Raw genomic sequence first — 21,302 nt, 5'->3', positions numbered from 1 at the left:
AGGAATCAGTATCTTTTCCACATTCTCTCTCTGCTCTGCTTCCCCTGTTTGAGTCTCTCCTTAATTCGTGTGATTTGCGACATACTCCTTGTTTGCTTTTTCTTGGTTTTCTGTGCAGTGGCTACTGTCCAGGGTTGGGCTGCAGGTGAATGAAGTTTTCTGAATTGGTGATATGGATGAGGTAGAAGCAGGTGTGTGGGAGAACAGATGCGGGTAGTGATGGACATTTAAATAGAGCCATAGGGAGACCTAAGGCAAAAAAGATGGTGTTCTGTTTTCAAGGTGTTCTTAAACTCTGAGATAAGGACCTGAACATAACAAAAAGTGTCAAATAAAAAACTGGGATATGAGCAAACCCACATAAATAGAAAGTCTAGTTACAGGGCCACTGATGTTCTGATGAAGTTCTTGGAATTCCCTAGGCCAGCTGGAGATTTCCAGGCACCTGATCTCCTGGCCTGATTGCATACCAAGTACGAAGATGAAATGCCAGATACCTCTGGTTTCTTCTAGGCAGGAGAATCTGTTCCATGCCTCTCTCCTGGTTCCCTTGGTGGGAGAGCAAAACATATACCCAAACCTGCTGCAATGGTTGGTGTGATTTTGCAAGGAGTGTTATTTTTGAGACAGCAAAATAACAATAAATAAATAAATAAATAAATAAATAAATAAATAAATTTATTTTAAAAAAGGGTTGGGGATGTGACTCAGTGGTAAAGTGCCCCTGGGTTCAATCCCTAGTACACCACTTCCAAACAAAAGTATTCCTGGGGGCTCCTGCTTTGTGGTAGGTTATCTGCAAAGATGGTATAAAGGATTCCTTCTAAGTTTGTGTGCATTTTTGTTATGGGGTGCATTGTTCTTCCCCTGAAAACATAGTGGTGTAGTAATCCCCCATACCTCAGAGTCTGATTATACTTGGAAATAGCATTTTTTACAGAGGGGATTAAGTTAAAATGAAGTCATAGGGTGAGCCTTAATTCAATGTGACTGGTTTCCTTATAAGAAGAGGAAACTTGAGAGCTAGAGACATGGAGAATATCACGTGAAGATGACAGCAGAGACCAGGGTAATGCTGAGGAAGACCATAGATTGCTAGAAATCCCTCAGAAGCTAGGAGACAGGTGTGGAACAGATTCCTTTTCCTAGAAGGCACCAACCCTACCAACACCTTGATCTTGGACTTCTGCCCTCCAGAACTGTAGTAAGTTTCTGTTGTTTAGGCCATCAAATCTGTGGTATGAGGTCCTTAGGAAATATGCAGCTCCACTTTTTTCTATCAATAGGTGGACTTGATTTACCCTCCTTTTGAATCTGGGCTGGGCTTTTGACTTTCTTTAGCCATAGAACATGGTCAAAATCATGATTTGGCAGATCTGGGCCTAGGTCTTAAGATGCTTGGTAGATTCCTTTGTCATCTTCCGGGAAACCAAACTGCCATGTTGTAAGGAAGTCTGAAGGCTGGGCCATCCTGCTTGAGAGGTCCTATGGAGAAAGAAGTCACTTTAATTCCAACCCCAGACAAATTTCCATCGAATGTCCCTAATCAACATCATTTATAGCACAACTGTCCAGCTGGGTCTGGTCAACCCAAAGAATTGTGAGAAATAAGTAGCAAAAGGCAACTGAAACATGCATTTCATTTATTGGCAAGTGGTTTAGCACCTCTGCCACTATTGCCACTAAAGTCAGATACCTCCATTTTCTCTCTTTTTAGCCTCCTTCTGGTGGTTTCTGGGTGGTGCCTGGTTCCTTATGTTGCTCATTTCCACATGCAAATTTTCGACGATGCATATCATTGGCAGGGCTTGGATGTTGCCAGCATTATTAGAAGACTGGAAAAAAGAGTTTCTGACTTGGAGTACAGGTGGGAAGAAGGATTCATGAAATGGAAAGTTCCCCAAACACAGAAGAATGTTCAAAAAGTATTGGTACCCATGAAACATAATGAAGGTCTTCAACAATAGGCAATACATTTTGGAGGGAATTTCCAGTGTGTGCTTGGTATATAGCTCTGGGTCCATTCACCATCTAATGGTAAACAATACCCTGAAATCTCTCTCAGTTCCAGTCCACATGGTTTAGATGGGATTGGCTTTAGTATGGGTATGCCATTCAGTCTGAAAGTCACAACCTCAGTGATTGGTTTGTAGATGGTACATGAACCAATCAGAGCCAACTTGGTATAATTTGGCTTTTTGCCAAGAGAAATGAGGACTTGGGCTGTGAGAATCACAGCTAATTTACAGCTATAAGAAGCAGAAATGGAGAGATGGGGAAGAGAATATCAAGTCTTGATAATTTTTGAGTCTCTGGGTCCCTGAATCAGTCATTCTATTGGAATTTTCCATTATATGAGCACATAAATTTCCTGTTTGCTTATACCAAATTAATTCGTTTCCTATCATTCACAATCCATCCAATCCATATTAATAATCTTATTTAATGTAATAACTCTTTGGAATAGGTGCCATTTATTAAACTTTCAGGTGGGCTACAATGGAGGCAGAATTCAAACCCCGGAATCTAACCCTGAAAATTCACTCACCAAAGTTTATTCTGGCTGGGTATGGTGGTGCACTCCCAGCAGATCGGAAGGAGGAAACAGAGTATCATGAGTTCAAAGCCAGCCTCAGCAACTTAGTGAGGCCCTAAGCAACTCAGCAAGACCCCATCTCTAAAGAAAATAAAAAAAAAAGGGCTGGGATGTGACTCAGTGGTTAAGTGCCCCTGGGTTCAATCCCCAGTACCATAAAAAAACAAACAAAAACTCTGTTTATTCTGCTCTCCCTGGTGACAGGGAAGAATTCATGGTGGAGGGGGATGTTTAACCTGACATGTAACTCCAAAGGGGTATAGGAGTTTGTGGGGAGTGGTGGGGAGAAGGAGCTTCCAGGTGAAGGGAACAGCTATAAGGAGCAGAAATGGAGAGATGGGGAAGGCCTTTCTGCTGAGAAGAAACCTCATCTGAAATTGAGTTACCCCTGATATGAAGCCTGTCCCCAAGTGGTTCCCTCTTGCAGGGGAACATCAAACCTCATTTCTGCAGGGCCACCCTCCTGGCTTCAAGCATTCTGATCTGTACTCTGCCCTTGGGCTTGTTCCTTGGTATGTTCCCCCAAGACTAAGATGCAGTCGGGATAGGGACCTGTTTCCATCAAAGGCTTGTGTTCCTTGGATGGGTGTCTGGCAGTCCAGGGTTAAATAGGATGAAATTTTCAAACAAATGTTCCCCTCCATTAAACTAGGAAGAGTAAATCTATAGGAAAGCAGTCCTTGCAGAATCTCAAATAGAAAACAAATAATTTCCAAATAATTCTGATTTTTTAAAGGAAAAACAAGTGAGCCACATATTTATCATTTGCTTTGGCTTTTATTAAGTCGGTCTTCTAGCACTGAGTCACAGTAAAAAAAATACTTTTTCATTCATATATGATTTTTTTGATGGGGGGGCGGATCCTGGGGATTGAACTCAGGAATTGAACCACTGAGCTACATCTCCCCCCCCCCCCCCCCCCCCCCCCCCCCCCGCACACACACACACCTTTTAAAAAATTTGAAACACACTCTAGGTTGCTGATGCTGGCCTCAAACTTGTGATCCTTCTATCTCAACCTCCAGAGACGCTGGTCATGCAACACCAGGCCCAGTAAAAGATACTTTCTTAAAAAGGTCGTCACTTCTGCTCACAGTCCTGGCCTGTGAAAGGACAGGCTGGGATTTGAGTGCCGGCCCAGCCATCTTGTTTAGGGTTCGAGACTGATGCGTGGCAGTTTTCCAAGGCGGTGGTGGGGTGGGATGGAGGGTTGAGGTCAGAGGCGGCCCTTGGAAACTAGCCATCTGACTCCAGTTAAGATCCCTTGCAGGGCCACAGTAGTGAAAGTAGAACCCCGAGGGAGGAGAGGCGTACCCTCATCTTCAAAGGTCGGGTCCTAATTCCTTGGGTTAACCAAGGTAGGTGTCCTGGCTCTGATGGTCGCCCCGCAGACGGCCTCGGCTTTGCGTTACGCCTTGCACGAGGCTGGGCCGGCTACTTTTTCTTTGGGGATGAGTGAGTAAGTTGCAGCAATGCTTGAACCAAGGGGTGTGCGCCCAGGTGGCAGCGCCGGACGAAGTAGCGGCACCTCAATCCTTGGCTTCAGTGGCCTTCGACTTCCCCGCCCCCGGAGGGGCGGGCCGGGGGCGGAGCTCGGCGCGTCCCTGCCCGGAGGCGGAGCAGAGGGCCGGCCCGAGCGGACCGGGCGGGGTGGGCCGGGGACTCGAGGCGGAGCGGGGCCCCACACAGGCCGCGGCGGCTGGCTCGGGCCCCTACGGTCCCGGCGGCGGCTGGAGGAGGAAGCCAGACGGCTGGCGGAGGAGGGGAGGCGGAGGAGGCCGAGGCCACTAGTCGAAGACTCACTTCCCCGGCTCAGCAGGGAAAGGTACCGAGCACCCGCTCCCCGGCCCGGCCCCCAATCTGCGCTGGCGTTGGCAGGGGCTGTGGCCGCTGCGGGAGGGTGAGGGGCCCGGAGCGGCTCCCTAGGATTCTGTCGGCCCGGAGCTCCGGTGGCCAGCGGGGCGCACTGAATGAGGGCTGGAGTGCGCTGCGTCCCTGGAGGCTTGCGGAGAGCGGTGGGCGCCGCGCCCCCTGGCTCCGATGGGGGAAGGTAGTGTGGAGGAAGGTGGCGGCGATCCTGGGGCGGGGGCTTCTCGGGCCGGGCGCCGGGAGGTGGAGGTCAGGCCGGACCCGCCGGCTGCGTGCTGGACGAAAGCCCCTGGGGAGCCGGGCAGGAGCGCTCCCTGGGCGCAGACAAAGCCGGGCGCGGACGCCGGGAGACTACTCGGGCTGCCTGGAGGGTGGGCGCTGGGGATAGAAGAGAAAGCTCCGCAGGGACCCGGGGAGAGGCGGGCCACCCTGGCTCCTGGCTCCGGGCAGCGTCCAGGTGGCCTCCTTGAAGGGCCCGGGCGGACTGCGGAGCAGCTTTCTTGGAAGGGCCAACTAGGGGCTCACGATCTGCGCGGGGCTTGGCAGGAGCCAGGTTCGGAAAGGGGTAGGGTGTGTTGGAGTGCTTACTTTGTCTGGGACGGGGGAGTTGAGGAAAACCACCGCCCTGAATTGAGGCGGAGGCTCTTGTAGAGCAGGTGAGGGGCCCACGGACTCCCTCGGAGCTTGCAAGAGGAGGGGTAGTGCCCCAAGTGATAAGCGCGGTGGGTGGCATGTACAGTGAGCTGTACCCACAGGTTGTTTGCAGAACCTGTTGGTCGTAGCACATTACGTTCCAGTCCGTGGGGGCAACTTGGCTGTGGTTGGGCAAACAGCAGGTGCCAGGGCTCAGAGGGACTGGGCATGAATGGAGGGACAGGTAGGCGTGCATCTGGTGCTTCTCTGAAGGTGTGTGTAGGGTAAGCCCCACATTTGCATTCCGTTGCTTCTGTCCCCTTTAAAGATTGTTATTCAGCTAGGAGCATTCAATTCCTGAATTCCAGGCCCGTGAGCCTCTGGCTCCAAGATCCTTTCGCTGTTGCCCATCCCTCAGTTACCTTCCCTCTTCAGTGTTAGAAGTGGCTTCTTTCCCCTTGGGTCATTTCTTACACTATAAGAACAGACTTTGCTGCCTCTCCCATTTTATAGTCCCCTTTTTGCCTTGATCTCCCTCCCCCTTCAGCTAGGACCCACTTCTCTTCATAGTGGAACTTCTCTGGAGAGCTGACTATACCTGCTCCTTTAGAGCATTCCTTCTGTTTTGCAGCCCACTTGACTGGGAAACTTCCCTGAAACTGCAGCTCATGCAGTCAGGGCTTGTTCTTTGCACACCCCTTCCATTCTCTGCCCACCTCTCTCCATTCTCCTCCTAGAATCAGTGTCCTTCTTTGACTTCTGGTTTTCTTTTCCCCTTCCTGGCTGCCCCTTCCTTAGTCTTCTTCTTCTCCTCCTTCTCCTTCTCCTTCTTTCTCCTCCTTCTCCTCCTTCTTTCTTCTTTCTTCTTCTTCCCCCTTCACTCATTTCTACATGCTGTAGGCTCTACATGCCCCAGTCTCTGTCCTCAGTCCCCTCCTTTCTCCTGACTCCCCAGCTTTGCTTTCCCCTTTGTCCCCTCTATTCACTCTCCCTTGCCCCAGTTTTCATTTTTTCCTTAGGATTTTAAAAAGCAAGTATTAATTCATAAACACACAGATCTTACATGTTTTCATTCTCATGATTTTAAATAGCTGATTTTATCTTGGGCCCTCTGTAGCCACCTATCTGATTTATGATGTTCTGGTTGACAAAAAACTTAATGTGGATGAAACAGAACCCAGACTGCACTCCCCAGATATGATCCTCTCCAGGTCTTTTGAGTGTTGCTTAGAATCTATTATATATTATGTATTATATTATATATTATAAGGCATCAATTCCTTCCTTTCCCTCTTTTTCCGAATCCAGTCCAAGAGGAAGTCCTTTTAGTACTTTCCACAAAATCTAGATCAGTCCTGTTCTCCATGCTCTGACTCCTTGTTACCACCCCAGGTAACTGCCCTAGGCTTCCTGCCCCAGGCCAAGGCATCTTTTAAGTCTTGTCTGAATGCTATAGTAGCAGAGAGTAGCCGCTAATGGGCTAATGGGCTAATGCTTTTCCCATCTGCATGTGTCCTCTGATCTATTTTAACAAGAATAATGCTGAAATTTTTTATTATATCACCTTATATCTCTAAAACCATTGATGGCTCTCTATTACACTTGAATAAAATCTCAAAACTTTCTCCTGGTCATTCAGATCCTTTGTGATCTGACCTTGCTGACCTCCCCAGCCTTATATTGACCACTATCTCCTTGCATGCTCCCTGACAGACATCTGAATCATATCTGTCTGTCCAACAGCCTAGGCATTTTCCTGCCCCAGGGCCTTTGCTTGCTTGTGCTATCTTCTCTGCCTGAGGATTTTCCCAGTGCCCTCACTGGGCTGGCTGTGCTCCTTACTTTTCAGGTCTCATCTTAAATATAACTTCCTCAAATGCCTTCCCAGTATAGGTAGAGGGCCCTCTTCTCCTGTAATTCATTATAGTATCTGGTTCACTTTCTTCATTGTATTTATCAGAGGCCATAACTGTTACAATTGTCCTAACTTTGTTAACTTGATTTTGTCTGGCTTCTAAGACTTTGTCTGGAACTTGGTCTGAATGGCCTGCTGCTCTATCTGGAGCATTGAGCACAGGGCTTGGCATGTAACTGATGCTCAGGAAATCGGAGCCAGGTGGGAAGGATGGGACTGGGCAAAAAGAGATGGATATTGCAGTTAGCACAGGAGCCCCTTTAATCTTCAAGCGGCTTTGAGGATTTTATTTTTGTTCCTCAAAAGCAGTTGTGCAAATTGCTACAAGAATCTGAGAGAGCAAGTGGGATGTGAAAAAGGGAAGTAGAAGTTGGGTGCAGTGGCACATGCCTGTAATCCCAGCAGTTTGGGGGCTGATGGCAGGAGGATCACAAGTTCAAAGCTAGCCTCAGCAACTTAGTGAGGCCCTAAGCAATTTAGTGAGACCCTGTTTCAAAACAAGAAATTAAAAAAGGGATCAGGGATGTGGCTCAGTGTTGAGCATCCCTAGGTTCAATCCCTGGGGGTGGGGGAGAAGTAAAGAAAGTACAGGTGGCTTGAGGTCAGACTTCTACACCTTGGGGCGTTCCAGTGTGTGGAGTCTGTGTGGGTCACTGTGGGTTGAGGGTAAATGATTTCCTTTGCTTTATTTGGTGGAAATCTGGGCTGGTTCATGAAAACAGATTTTAAGTAGCTGATTTTATCTTGGGCCCCAGCCACTCTCTGTAGCCACCTATCTGATTTTTGTCCCCTCTATTCACTCTCCCTTGCCCCAGAAGGGAGATTTTCCATTTCTGGAGAGGTGTACAGCCTGGGCTTCATTTCAACCTATACCCTTGGGTGGCTGCTGGGTGCTCAACATAGGGGTCAGGGAGTTGGAGAGGAAGAAGAAGCTGGGACTATGGGGGTCTCTATAGACTTTTTTTTTTTTTTTTTTTGGTGGTCGTGCTGGGGATTGAACCCGGGGCCTTGTGCATGACAGGCAAGCACTCTACCAACTCAGCTATATCCCCAGCCCTCTCTGTAGACTCTTACCTTTCTACCCATAGCTCTCCTGTTTGCATGGATGAATCATGTGACTGGTACTCTCAGAAAGGAGGATTGAGAGCCAGGGGACCTCAGATCTGGGTAGGAGGAGAGCTTAGCCTTTGACAAGGGAACTGGGGATAGATTGAAGTCACACCACAAGTTGAATGCTGGAACTCAGCGCTGGTGATTTGGATCCGGGGTCAGGCGGGCACACTTAGGAAAGGCCTTGAGCTGGAATAGGTAGGAACAAGGAGGCCATCCTGGGATGGAGAAATCTGGCAGAGACCAAGAGGCTAGGATGAGGCTCTGGTATGCTCACTGGGTGTCAGGCATTGTTCTAAGGACTTTGCAAAATTAACTCCTTTAATCCTCTTACCAGCTCTGTAAGGTCAGTCTTACTTCCGTTTTATAGATGGGCAGACCGAGGCACAGTCATACAACTAGCAGTGATGGTGTGTGTTCTAGTACACTCTGCTGCTTCTCTCATGCCTCTCATAAATGTGCCACCTGAGGACTTCTGAGCAAACAAAGGGTTTTTCCTGACTCCCCGAGGTGCCTGGCTTGGGGTGCTGAGGAGACAGGAGAGAAGTCATATCCTCTAAGGTGGAAGGGATCCTGGTGTGAAGTAGGTGAAAAAATTTTCTGCTTCATGTCCTGCTTTTTCTTCTAAGAGGGGCTCTGAACCCAGCTCACGTAGTTGGGCATGATGCATACTGTGATGTCAGGGTGCTGTGGAAGTCTGCTGCTTTAGGTCCAAAAACCTGTTAGAATGTCACCTCCCTGGGTATAGCATTCCTTCTTTGTTGTCTCTTAAAATGCCTGGAGAGGACAGGGAGGTCAGGTAGGGTCTCTGCAGATAGCTGGCCCATTTGGAATTCCATCTAGAATGCTGTTAGGTAGAGCTTCAGGCTTGGCCCTGGGAAACCTGGCTGGAGTCTGAGTTGGACTGAGTTGAATGTGGGAACAGAGTTGGGGGAACAGAGAGATGGAAACTAGAAACAGCTGTTTGCTCCAAATTCTGAGCCTCAGAGCTTTGGGGATCTGCTCATCTGTCTGAGCATGTCTTGCCAGCTCCACGGGAAGAGAGGGTCTGTCAGCATTCTCTTCCGCATTTGGGGAAACTGAGGCACAGGGCAAACATATTATCGAAAGCTCACCAGGCCCCAGGGTTGTCAGTAGGCCCGTGGAGGAGGCCTTTCCATAGCACCTAAGTCCTTGTCCACTGTGTTAAAGGGAAGGCTGTGGCAGAGCCTCAGGTGGGCAGGCTAGAGCTGAGGGCAGACTTCCTGACAACTGGGCACTGGACCTTGTTAGCTGTCATTGGCACCTGGTGCATCTCCTGAGTCCCAGCCTGGTATTCAGAGCCAATGAGGACAAAGGACATGGTCCCCACTCTCCAGGAAATAAAAGTGAGCTTGCCAGCTGTGATATAATGAGTTGCAGTTCAAACTAGCTTCCTGAAGGAGGTGGTGCTTCTGGGTGGCTGTGCTGACAAAGGAGGAATGGCATTCCCAAGGCAGAGGGGGAGCCCAGACCTGGAGAAGTGGGTTGAAGTTAGGCTGGGACAAGCTTGACTGCCAAGCTGCTGAGTCTAGACTTGTACTAGGCCCCAGGGAGCCATTGAAGGTTATAGGTTGTGATTGCCATGACTTAATTAAACGGTGGTCTATAACAGTGCTTCTCAAAACTCAAACACACGCGCATCACCTGCGCAGCTTGTTAAAATGCAGGTTGGTCCTGTCTGATTCAGAGGTCTGGGGTGAGGCCTGAGACTCTGCATTTCTAACAAGCACCTGGGCAGTTCAGTGCTGCTGGTAGGGGCCCCGATTTGTGTCCTGAGGATTTAGACTGGAGTCCTGAGGAACCTGTGCAGTTCAGGCGGAACTTGGAACAGGTAAAGGGGATCATCTCAGTTCCTCTGAACCACGTTGGGGAGGTGTAGGGAGCTGCCTGTGTGGGGATTTGGGGGTGCAGGTGAGACTTGGGGGAAGGGCAGAGAAGAGCATAGTAGATGCTGGGTGAGGGGCCTCTAGAGGTGTGAGTTCACTGGGAACCCAGGCTTGATTTCTAGGCTCCTGACTGGGAGGAGCTTCCAAGACCACAGCGGGTGTTTGGGGTGACTCTGTTCCTGGCAGAGTGACATGCAAATGACATGCAGGGCACCTTATCTCTGCCCACAGCCAAGCTGGGTGCTGCGCGTAGCCAATCTGTGGTGAGCACCCTTCCTCCAGCCAGGGTGGGGTGAAAGATTGGGGAAACAGCTGACTCTGGCCTCCAGCCCCAGCTGTACATCTCTGAAAAGCCCCTGAAGTCTCCCCAGCTGTGGACCATCATCCCTGGCATGTGCCCTGTCTGTTCCTCTGGCTGGGTGTGAATCCCGGGTGCTGCTGCTGATGGTCACTTGAGCTGCTGTTGGGGTTTTATCCCACTCTGGCTGTTCCCCCAGTGGACCTGGGCGTTGAGGGGCCTGGATGCTTCTCTCTGCTTTGCCCCTGGCTGGGCCCCTACAGGCAAGTGTCTGCTCTCCTTTGAGGCCTCAGTTTCCTTGTCTATAAACTGAGAGATGTTCAGTCCTGGGGGAAGGGAGGGATGTCACAGGGTTTGTTGGGTGGGGCACTGCATCTTCTCAGAGTGACAGCTTAACATATTTTAGTTTTGGTTTAATATTTAAAACTCGCATGCTAAGTAATGGAGTAGAAGAATCAACTTGCATGAATAAGCCGTCCAACTTGCTTTGGGGTTCTCCTAAGGCTCCTTGTTCCTCAGGCTCTGCACTGAGGTTACTGGTAGCTGAGGTCCCCCCAGACACTGGCAGGGGAGTACATTTTCTAGGAGGAGGTTAGGGAGGTCAGACATGGAGGCGGAGGTTCTGCTATGCTGGGTAGTGCCCAGAGGGTTGTCAGGGCAGGGGTTCACTTGCTCTCAGGCTCCCCAGGTGTCCCACCTGCCTCTTCAAAGGAGGTTAAAGCCAAGCCAGTCTTACCCGCTACCTCTGTGCCAGGAAGGGGTGGAGGGGGCAGCATTTCTCTGTCTGTTCTGGAAAACCTCAAGGGTTCTGGGGACAAATAACAGTAGAAAATGGCAAATCTATTCCATCTATGGGAGTTTACAATGGATTTATGAGCATTAAAGGCTCTGACAAGTCCTGTAGAAGGAAACCATTTTGTGTTTCCCAAACTGAGTCAACCAAGGAAGTCTTTTTTTGAAGACTCCCTAATAATATCTCACTGTCTCGGAAGACACCTGTTGGGAACAGCAGGTATTGAAGGATGCTGCTTGTTGGGAGACCACAAACATGGGTGATGGGCAGGCCCAGATATGCCAGGGAGGAAAGGAAGGATGGAGAGATGGTTTCCTGGGAGAGGTGGACTCGGTGACAGGCACATTTGGACAATCAGAGGAAGAAAAGGGCACTACAGAGGGAAGGGCAGGCTGGACAGTACCTGGGCCAGAGCCAACTCTGGGCTCTTGTGGTCATGGCTCTGCTTCACTGAGCAAGTGACTAAGGGGCCTGGATGGAACTATCAGATGTCCAGGACCTGGTGGTGACTGTGCCTGGATCTTCTGGATTCTGCAAGGGTCTCCTGCTCTATACCTCTCTGCTACCTCCCCTACCTACACCCTTAACAGCAGGGTTAAGCTTCTTGCCCCGAGTTTCCCTGTGCCTCAGTTTCTCTATTTGTATCACAGGGATAATGTCACCCTCCCCCTTTGTAGGGTTGTGACAAACACCAGCTGGCTATTGTTACTGGTGTGATTCAAGGATGGAGGTGGTGTCTCCAGGAGGGACCTGGGGAAGAGGATCGTCATCACAGACATGTGGAGGCAAGGTATAAGAAGCAGCCGAGAGCAAACTAAAGCTTGGGGTGGGGTCCTGGTTAGTCCTGGTCCTTGGGGTTAGAGCCGTCCTTAGAGGAGAAGGAGGAGTGAAGGCAAGGGCAGCCAGGACTGGCTCCCTGGAGGAGTGGCCTGCAGGGTGGGGAAGCAGAATGAGAACTCACAGGCTTGGATCTGGGAGTCTGAGGATTCTGCTGGGTATGGGTAGGATACCAGTGGCCTGCGGGCAAGAGGGAGGTGACAGGGACCTGCCTTCATTTGTTAGGCCACAGGGAGCCATTAAAAATTTTGGATGTGATCAGAGCAGTGCTTAGTGAGAAACGCGGCAGGGACATGCAGTGATGGCAGCAGGGGTGCAGGACCCTCTCCCCTACCCACCCAATAATAGTGGTGCTCCTTAAAGCATGGGAGGGGGCTGGTTGCTTATATGATCCTTGTCTTTAAATTCTTGATCATTTACCCAGAATGTTTGGAATCTTTCCCTGTTGCCTTCCCTGGGAAGGGTGTGGTCAGTGGAGGAGGTGGGAGGGGGGAGAGTTCCAGGGTCCCTGTCCCTACTGACCCCCTATCCCCGGGTCTGGTGGGGACAATCAGTGAGGCTACTCTGCCTTGCCCTTCTACGTCTGGTTTCCTTTGCAGTGTGAGGACTCTTTGTTCTGCAGCTCAGGTGAGGGGACAGGTGTGGCATTTCAAACAGTGTAGGAGGAGGAGCTGGGATGGTGCAATGTCAGGTGCTGACAGGCTGGTGTGGGGACTGACGCGCAACCTCGGAGAGGCCTAGGAGTGGATGCGCTGGGATCTTCATCCAGCCCCAGCTATGCTCCTGTGTCCTCCTTTGCCCCTTGTTCTTTCTTCCTCAAATAGGCGGGGGCCCAGGGCTCTCTCCAAGTCCAGGGGTGGAGGATGAAGAACAAAGGAAAACATTTGGGTTGAAGCAGAGTTGGGTGGCCTGGCTGTCCTGCCCTGCTAGGTCAGATCCCTGAATCTTCTACCTACTTCTTAGGGGAGGGTTTTAAGGCCCTTGTGACTTGAGACCAGGAGAAGCAGCACTTGGAAATGAGTTGGAATTTATTAGAAAACAGAACAAAGAACCTAGCCACCCCCTTGTCAACTGTGTGCCAGGCCCTGGAAGATACACAGTTTCTTGCCTTCCCACGTAGCCTGGGAGGCCTGGTGAGATGAGACACAGATGAGACACTGTCAGTGGCAGGAAATGGAATGGTGGGGGTCAAACTCAGGTTCTGGGACATCTGGCCTTATGCCCTTTCCTTACCCAACAGCTCTCTCAGAGTTTGTCCCAAGACTCTCACTTGGGAGTGCTGGCCCAGCTGCCTGTACTTCTGATCCTGGGAGTGGGGTGCTATTCTTTTCAGCTTCGAAAAAAACTAGACCCCAAGTCAGCTCGATTTTAGAGATGACTCAAGCGGGAAACACCCAGGACCACCAAGGGGCAAACACTGTTAGGAAAGTTTTCTAAATGCTGCCTTTCAGTGTTACCCACACGGGGCTCTTTTACTGTCTTTAATTTTGGTAAATTAATTTTAAACAACACCAGGCACAATACAAAACTTTGTGAGTTAAAGGTTTGGAGTCTAGGAAGTAACTCAAGGAGAGACAATGAACTGGACTATTACTGGATTAAAAAAAAAAAAAAAGTGAGGCCTGAGGCTTAGTATCTTATGGAATAGATATTGAAGTGCATTTTGTCTGATGGCAGGTTGTGGAGACTCCTGCAACCTCAGTTTCCTCCTCTGTAGCACAGGGGCACTGATGTAAGGATTAATTGAAATATTTCATGGGGAAGTACTTAGCACTATGTTTTTTGTAGCTCGAATGTGCTCAGTGAAGAGTAGCGATAACAATGATGGTAGAATGTTAAGAATGACCCTTTTTGACTTCAAAAGCTTGAGAGTTATTAAGTCTCTTTGAACTCAACAAAAGGGCTTGAAGAATGTTTATCATCCAAACTCAGCATCTAAACTCCGTAGGTGTTTTATGGATTAAACCTCAGGCCAGGGCCCATGTGTGCACTTTCTATGAACACCTTTCTATGGACACTTTCTATGAACACCTGGTTTTTCAGACCTTCTGGCACTTGCTTGGGATGCTGTGCTTCAGGCTGGGATGTTTTGTAGAGTCCTTTGGAGGCTGGTTCTGTGCACTTGTTAGGTGAGAATGGACAGGGCACCCTGAAGTCACTAGGAAGGGGCAATTTGTTGCCAGTGAAAGAAGTGACTGTCTATAGGGAATAAAAAATTAGTCTTTTTGAATTTTCATTTGTGCTGGCAAAAGTCATGACATCACATCATTGACCCTGTTTATGGGGAGAAAAGCAAGGGTGAAGGGCTGTGGCCTGGCACAATGTGGCTGACAAACCCAAGCCAGCACTATGAGGCAGGGAGACTAGGCTGGCCTGCAGCCCACCTAGCTAAGCATTCGGACCAGGAGGCAGGTGGCCTCCTGGTGGCAGCCCCAGGTTTTGGCAGTGCAGCTGGGGTGAGTCACCAGGCTTTGGGATGATTCTGCCAATCCAGAGTGCCTGGCACAATGTATTCAGTGTCAGTATGTGGGTAAGACAGGAGGGGTAAGACAGGGAAAGTACCAAGCCCAGGGCAGTCCCTGTGCCTGCCACCCTAGGAGATAGAGTGGGGACTTAGACCTGAGCAAGGGTTGAGCCCTGCTCTACCATTCCCTCTCTCTGGGTGGCCTTCATCCTGTCGGTGAGTTTCTCGGAGCCGGTTTCCTCATCTGTACAATGGGTAGCTAGCTATACAGTGAAAATGAAATAGTGCAGTGAATGAAGAGCCCAGCCCAGGGCCTGGCACAGGAAGCACAAAATGAATAGCAGTTTGCTTTGAGGTGCATCTGGTGGCTGGAGTTTTGGTGGAAGTTTTCTTTCTTTCTTCCTTTTTTTTTTTTTTTTTTGATCATGCATGCTGCCTGTGCTCTGTGATACACTGTGCTGTGTGGAGACTACAGAGAGGTAGTATTCCTGGAAAATGGTTTATGGTGAAAGAGGATCCCTCCTCCCCCTGCAAACATTCCTTGGACCCAGCAAACCTCAGACAACTCTGCCATTGCGGCTGTGAGGTCTCTTTGCAGTCAGGGAGCACAAGTCCCAGGCTGGGCCCAGTGGGGGCCCCATGGCCTTGGAGAGAAGACAGACTTGCAGGAGACACCCCCTCCCTGGAGCTGGAGTCAAGCACAGTTGGGCTTTGTGCAGAGTCACGAGGGGCCACCAAGGGGAAACTGCACCCCAGCTGAGCTGCTCCCACAAGCTTCAGTTCTTGTCAGTGGTTTTGAAAGAGTTGTGGAAAGTGCTGACTGGCTGTCCTCCTTAACCCCGGCACTGTGAGGCTGTGGCTGCTGGCAGGGAAAGGGGAGAAGCCTCAGGGCCCAGCCACCCCCTCATCTGTTAGCTCATACTTCCCAGGCGTCCAGTGCCTGATCTACACAAAGGGTGTATCTCTGTGCTCGTTTGTGGCGCTGGGGACACTGAATCACCTAGAGACAGGTTGGGTGCCTTCAGATGATGCCTGATGCAGGGGCTGGCTTGGGGAAGGTGCATGCTGGGTCCTATGAATGGAAGCCACCTAAAGGGATGCTTGCCCAACTCTGGTGATGGCCTTGAGGAGGGAATGGGGCTCAGGAATCAGGCCCATGGTGCCCACCTTGCACTTGTGGGTCCTGCACCAAGGTATTTGAGCTAGTTTTTCCTTTTTTCACATCACAGGCTTGTTGTGAAGTGCAGAGTGAGGTGGCCAGTTGACTCAGTTACAACCAGTCTTGGTTCCTCCCAGTGGTCATGACTGGGCACTCAAGTCATCCTGGCCAGCTCTGGCCCCCATATCCTGCCGTTCAGTAAGTCCCTAGGAGGTCAACACAGCACTCTCACTTCCTCTGTTCCACTGTCATCTATGTGAAGGCAGCCTTCCCTTACCTCCTTACATAGAGCGGTTCCCTGTCTCTCCACCCTGACTTCTTTTCTTTATGGCACTTGTTACCTGGACTTGCCAGGTCCTTTAGGGATTGGCTTCTGGTTATTGCTGTATCTGACAGCCTGATGCCTGCCCCAGAGTAACAATTGCTAAACTGCTTTAGATGTGGGAATAATCTGTCCCCAGCCACCTGCCCCTCTCCATTCTTTCTCAAACCTTGGCTGTGCTCACCTCCAGTCTTCTCAGCACCTGCCATGCCTGTAGACCTGGGTCCTTTAAGATGGAGCTGAGACATCTCCCCACCCACATGTCCTAGGCCTACTCAGATTCCACACCCAGCAGGGCGCAGCCCACGGAGGATGAAGTGCCCACGCTGTTTGTTGAGTGGCTGTGTGGCCTGCCTGCCTGCCTGCCTCTCCTGCTTTTTCTGGAGGGCTGAAACGCTGCCTCACGGCCTTGGGTGGGGGTGGAGGGTCTTGTGTTCTCTAGCGGGCTCAGGCAGTCCTGTCCTGTGAGAGTGCTGCGGCGCACACCTGTGTGGCTGACGTCTGGAAGCTCAGCGCGCTGTCCACGCCCCAGGGGTGGGGCTGGGGAAGGCCCTGCGCGAGGTGGGAGATGCCTCCTCCCTGTCTGGCGCTGGGACGCCGCCGACACCCAGGGCGGCTGCTGCAACTACCGAGGGAGGTCAGGTGAGTGCTGCGGCTTGGGACCTGGGGCTTTGGAGTTTCGGGGCCTTGCCAGGTGGTTTGGCCGCACTGGTCTCCTCTGTTGAGGGTTGCTCTTGTAAGTAGCGCCTGGGAGCCTTGGTGCTTGAGGCTCCCCTTCCTGGAGCTAACTCTCATCTTGGAAATCTGACTCCTTCCCCAGCCCACCTTTTTTAGATAGATAACTTTTTATACCCTCCTTGGAATTTCCCATGGCCACCCTTAGCACTGTTTATTCTTCTCATGAGTTAAGAAGCCATGAGCTTTAGGGCAGCCCTGTCTCTTTAAGTCATTCCTCTGTCCTCCTAGGGGCTAGTGGAGCTCTGTGCAAGACTGAATCCTGGGGGAGACAAAAATACAAATATAGTTTTCTCTGAGGACTGGTGAGAGGAAACTTAAGACCCAGTAGAGATCAGGGCAGGTGTAATGGTAATTCCTATTTTACAGATGAGAAAAAAAAAACTTTTTGAGAACACTCTGAGCTAGACCCCATCCCTGCAGCCTGATACTTCCCCTGTGGGAGCACCCCCTGAGAGAGGTTGGGCCTTGGGCTGGAGTGGGCCTTGGAGGCAGAGAAAGGGGAGAAGGATGTGGATATGCTTGGTGCATGAGCAAAGGCAGGTGAGGACACCTGTCTGGCTTCAGGTGTATTACAGACATGGAGTGAAGATGTCTTTGGTAGCCAGGCAGAGGCGGCATAGAGGGAGACCTCCAGCTAAACTGTAGGCTGGGGTCACCTTTGCCACTGCTACATAACACATCCTGACTATCTCTGGGCTGTCCTACAGTCTGCATTTGGAGCCTTCTTTAGAGAAGTGGCTACATGTTAGCATCATGCAAGGCCTAAAATAGTATCCGTATTTAGGTCTCACCCCAAGGAGTCTGATTTAAATGATGTGGTGTAGGTATGGGTTGTTTGTAAAAATCTCCATGTGAGTCTAACGTGCTGACTGGGAAGCAGTTCCTGTCTCCTGGACCTTATAAGCTGCTGGGCCTGGGACAGGCTCCCTGCCCACTGTACCTTAGTACTACATTTCAGAACAGAGTGGGCTGAGATCCTCAGTGGGATGGGGACTTCTGGAAAGAGAGTTGCTGACTATTAGTTATCTATTGCCAGGTAATAAAGTAGCCAAAAATTAGTAGTTTAAAACCGTAATGAACTTTTATTATCCTCAGGGTTGTGGTTGTAGCTCCGTGGTAGAACATTTGCCTAACATGGGCTGGATCCTGGGTTTAGTCCTTAGCAACATTCACATGTGCGTGCGTGCGCACTGTGCACACACACACACATGACCTCATTTATATAACATTATTATTCTCCATTAATATGGGTCAAGAATTGGGAACAGTTTAGCTGGATGGTTCTGGCTCAGGGGTCTCCCAGGAGGCTGCAGTCACCATGTGGCCAGCACTCTAGTCATCTGAAGATCTGCTTCTAGGCAGTTCACTTTTGCTTGGCAAGCTGGTTTGGCTATTGTGGGGAGAACTCAGTTCCTAGCCTGTGGGCTTCTCCATAGGTTGCTCCACAGGACATGACTATCTTCCCCCACTGTAAGTACTCCAGGTGAGTGAGGTAGAAATTTACCTAATCTCAGAAGTCACAGTTCATCATTTCTGCAATATCCTATTAGTTACAAAGGTAGGCTTGCGGGAGGAAGGGACTAAACTAGGGTATGAATACTAGGACAGAAGCATCATTGGGGCCATCTTGGAAGCTAGTGGCCACACAGGTTGTCCTAGAGTTGCACTTGCAGCTTCATAATCCTTGTCTCATTGGTCCAAGTGCAGCCAGCAAGGGGGATCCTAGGCTGATCCTTCTCTCCCAATGCCCCATTCCTCCTTTGCCATAGCAGTGTCCTGTGGGGTGGGGTGGGGTGGCTCTCTGAGGCCTGACAATCCTTCTGTGCAGTCATCTTGCAGGAGGCTCTTGGACCTCTCTACTAGTAGATTTATCCCATCCTCACCCACATATGGACACCTGGTCCTGTCTTCCCTGGGTTACTGCCATTAGTATACAGACTGGGCTCTGTAGGATAATGTAAGAACCATTGCTGCTCTGTGGCTGACTCTGGGGTAGGCACTGTGTGTGCATTGTCACATTCAACTCTCTACTGATGAGGAAATTGAAGCTTAGTTTTCCTATCAAATAAGTGGTGGAGATTCAAACCATTGATATTCAAAAGCAAGTGATCAGACCCCAGGATCTGCATGGAAACCACGGTGCTATAAGGAGGGGATAGCAATTCATTTATTTTATTCAATTGGGTCATCAAGTGAAACATAAAGAAGTGTGCTTTTGTTATTGTGAGAGAGAGATGTCTCTTCCTGGGATTTCCCTGGGGCTTGGGCACCTCAGAACTGGTACCCTTGTCTTGAGACTGGTTTTTCCTCTCTGGGTTTCAGCTTTGTCAGAGACCTTTCTAGGGGAGTGAATGGCTGTGAGCACCATCTTCTCTTGGTCCTCCTCTGCCTATAGTCTTGTCTGCCATCACCAAGGGAAGTCTTGCACCAACTTAATCACCAGGGCAGTGACTGGTTCTCTGATGTCTCTATACTTGTGTGGTTGATGGCTTCCTTGAGGGGAACTCAAGCGTTGTTGTGTCAGGCCCTTCTCAGAGGGAGAAAATCCAGATGGTCGTATCCTGAGAGTTGCTTAGAAAGCTTCAGGAGACTGGAGACATAGCAGCTGGTGGATAGGATCTGGGGTCAGGGCTGTCCTTACTCAGGGTAGGGGTGAGTGTCACCATTATATAGATGGGAAAAATGAGACTCAAGCACTACTCTTCAAGACCACATTGGTTAGTGGCAAAGGCTGCTGTCTGGGCAATTTGATCTTTTACGGAACTAGCCAGGAGTGGTGTACTTAGCCTATTAGACCCTGACATCGAGAGGGCATGGTACCTGGATGCCTCTGGAAGATTTGGGACTTGAAGGGACAGAGGTGTGTCCTTCTTGTGGAGAGGAGATTTCCTTCTTGGCTAGCCAGGACATGTGCACACAGACACACACGAAGATGGGAAATCAGGGTGTGGGGTGTGAGCAGCTTGAGTTGGAGATAGAAGCTAAGCTAGAGTGCTGAGTCAGTATTATTTGAAAGGTTCATAGGAAGCATTCAGAAGAAATGGAAACCAATCCCTGAACTGATGTATTGTCTGAACACAGTTCATGCACTAATTTTTGCTAAAGGTGGTATCTATGGGAGGCGGGGTTGAGGGAACTTTGGATAAAGCTGTTGGGGTCAGGGTATGGGAGGAAAAACTGCAGTCCCAGGCTCAACTCCACCTATTTGTCTCATCAAGGTCTCCAACTGAGGGTACCTTTATGTCCATCAAGAAGATCCTATCCTTTCTATGGCTTCTTCCAAAACGTTTTTCCCCTCCTCCACCCACAACTAGGCTTCTGGTTGAGTAGTCTCCTGGGCCTGTCCCTGCAGGGAGCTATACAATTACCTATTCCTCCCAGGGATGCAAGTCCTGGAACAATTAACCTGGGTTGTCTGCAGGCCTATTCTGCTTTGCGGAGCATCCTGGGAAACAGAGACCAGCCCAGGGTGCTCACCACCCACAGTGTGCCTCCTCGTCCTGCGTACTGATTCCCTGGGGGTGGAGGAGCATTTGGTTCTTGACCCATGCCCTGAGTTAAGGGCTGCCTCTGTCCTGGCAGCACAGGCCTGCCAAGGACTCCTGGCTCCCCTATTACACAACTTTAATAGGCTTATACAGCCTTTTAAAGTTGTGCTTTTAGGGACTTTACATATTTAGGGAAGAGATGTGGGTAACAAAGACATTGTTAGGTGCCAGGAAGAAAGATGGGGCCCTTTCCCTTTTTTTGGCCTGTGAGGGCCAAAGGACACTGCTAGTGGTTGGAGGTCTGTGGAATGAGGCACCTATGCCTTTTCTGGTTCATGAACTTGGAGTTGACTAATGGCTAACATCTCTGGTGCCCCCTCATGCTCAGTGCTGGGTAGGTTGGTCAGGATGAATCAGTGCCCTGGGGTTCAGACCGAGTTATTATTGGGAGGAGTCAATTGAGCTCAGGTTGTAGGGTACCTGATTGATGTCTGATATTAGGGTTGGGGCCAAGGCCGAGGCTGGGTTTTGAGCTCTCATCAAGATTGGGGTTCTTGTACATGAAAAGGAGTTCTGGGCCCTTGGAGAGGTGACTCTGACTTCCTATACTGGCCTTTTAAGGGATCTCCCTTCCTTCCCCTCCCACTCTGAGGTGGTCTTTGCAGTTGGCCTTACTGTTTACCAGTGCTATCTCATTTAATCCTCCCAGCAGTCCTGCCAGGTAGCTGGATTTTCTGTCATTTTACAGATGGGGAAGTGTGGAAGACTAAAGGAGGCTTCAGGTATCAGATGGGACTAAGTCAGGTGAGCCCAGGAAGCAGGGGACAGATGCTGTGTCATTGGGGGTGAGTTCAGAGGTGTTGGCCAAGTAGGGTTCAGAGAAGGACAGATAGTAGTCTGGGTGTCACCTGGAAAGCAAGGAAGATACTGAACTGGAGCCTTAGCCCAGGTCTCCAGCCTCCTGGGCCTGTGTTCTCTCCCTTTCCCTTCCTCTTTTGGGCTCAAAGACTGCCTGTGCTTTTTCCCCCAGTCTGGCTCAGTAATCCTGTCCCTTTTGCTTCCTCACTGGCCTGGATGAGGAGGCTGGGGAGGGTCTGGCTGGGAGTAGTGGGGGGGCCCTCCCTGGGGTGAAGGGGTGGGAGGAGCCTTGCTGTAGACACAGAGCCCCTTTGT

At 50.2% G+C, this 21,302-nt stretch overlaps 1 protein-coding gene across 2 annotated transcripts in view; it reads left to right on the top strand.

Annotated features, from left to right (window-relative positions):
• The first annotated feature begins 4,265 nt into the window (after positions 1-4,265).
• Positions 4,266-21,302, top strand: part of Smox (spermine oxidase) — a 36,664-nt gene continuing 19,627 nt past the window's right edge. For both annotated transcript variants that reach the window (XM_076851572.2, XM_076851573.2), the window contains exon 1: positions 4,266-4,421. The gene's annotated coding sequence lies outside the window, so the exon portion shown is untranslated. The remainder of the gene's footprint in view (positions 4,422-21,302) is intronic.

This window comes from Callospermophilus lateralis, chromosome 3 (genome assembly GCF_048772815.1).
Source record: "Callospermophilus lateralis isolate mCalLat2 chromosome 3, mCalLat2.hap1, whole genome shotgun sequence".
In the NCBI taxonomy this organism is placed as follows: domain Eukaryota; kingdom Metazoa; phylum Chordata; class Mammalia; order Rodentia; family Sciuridae; genus Callospermophilus; species Callospermophilus lateralis.
Note: the sequence above shows the minus strand (reverse complement) of the source record. Positions and strands in the feature narration are given on the sequence as shown.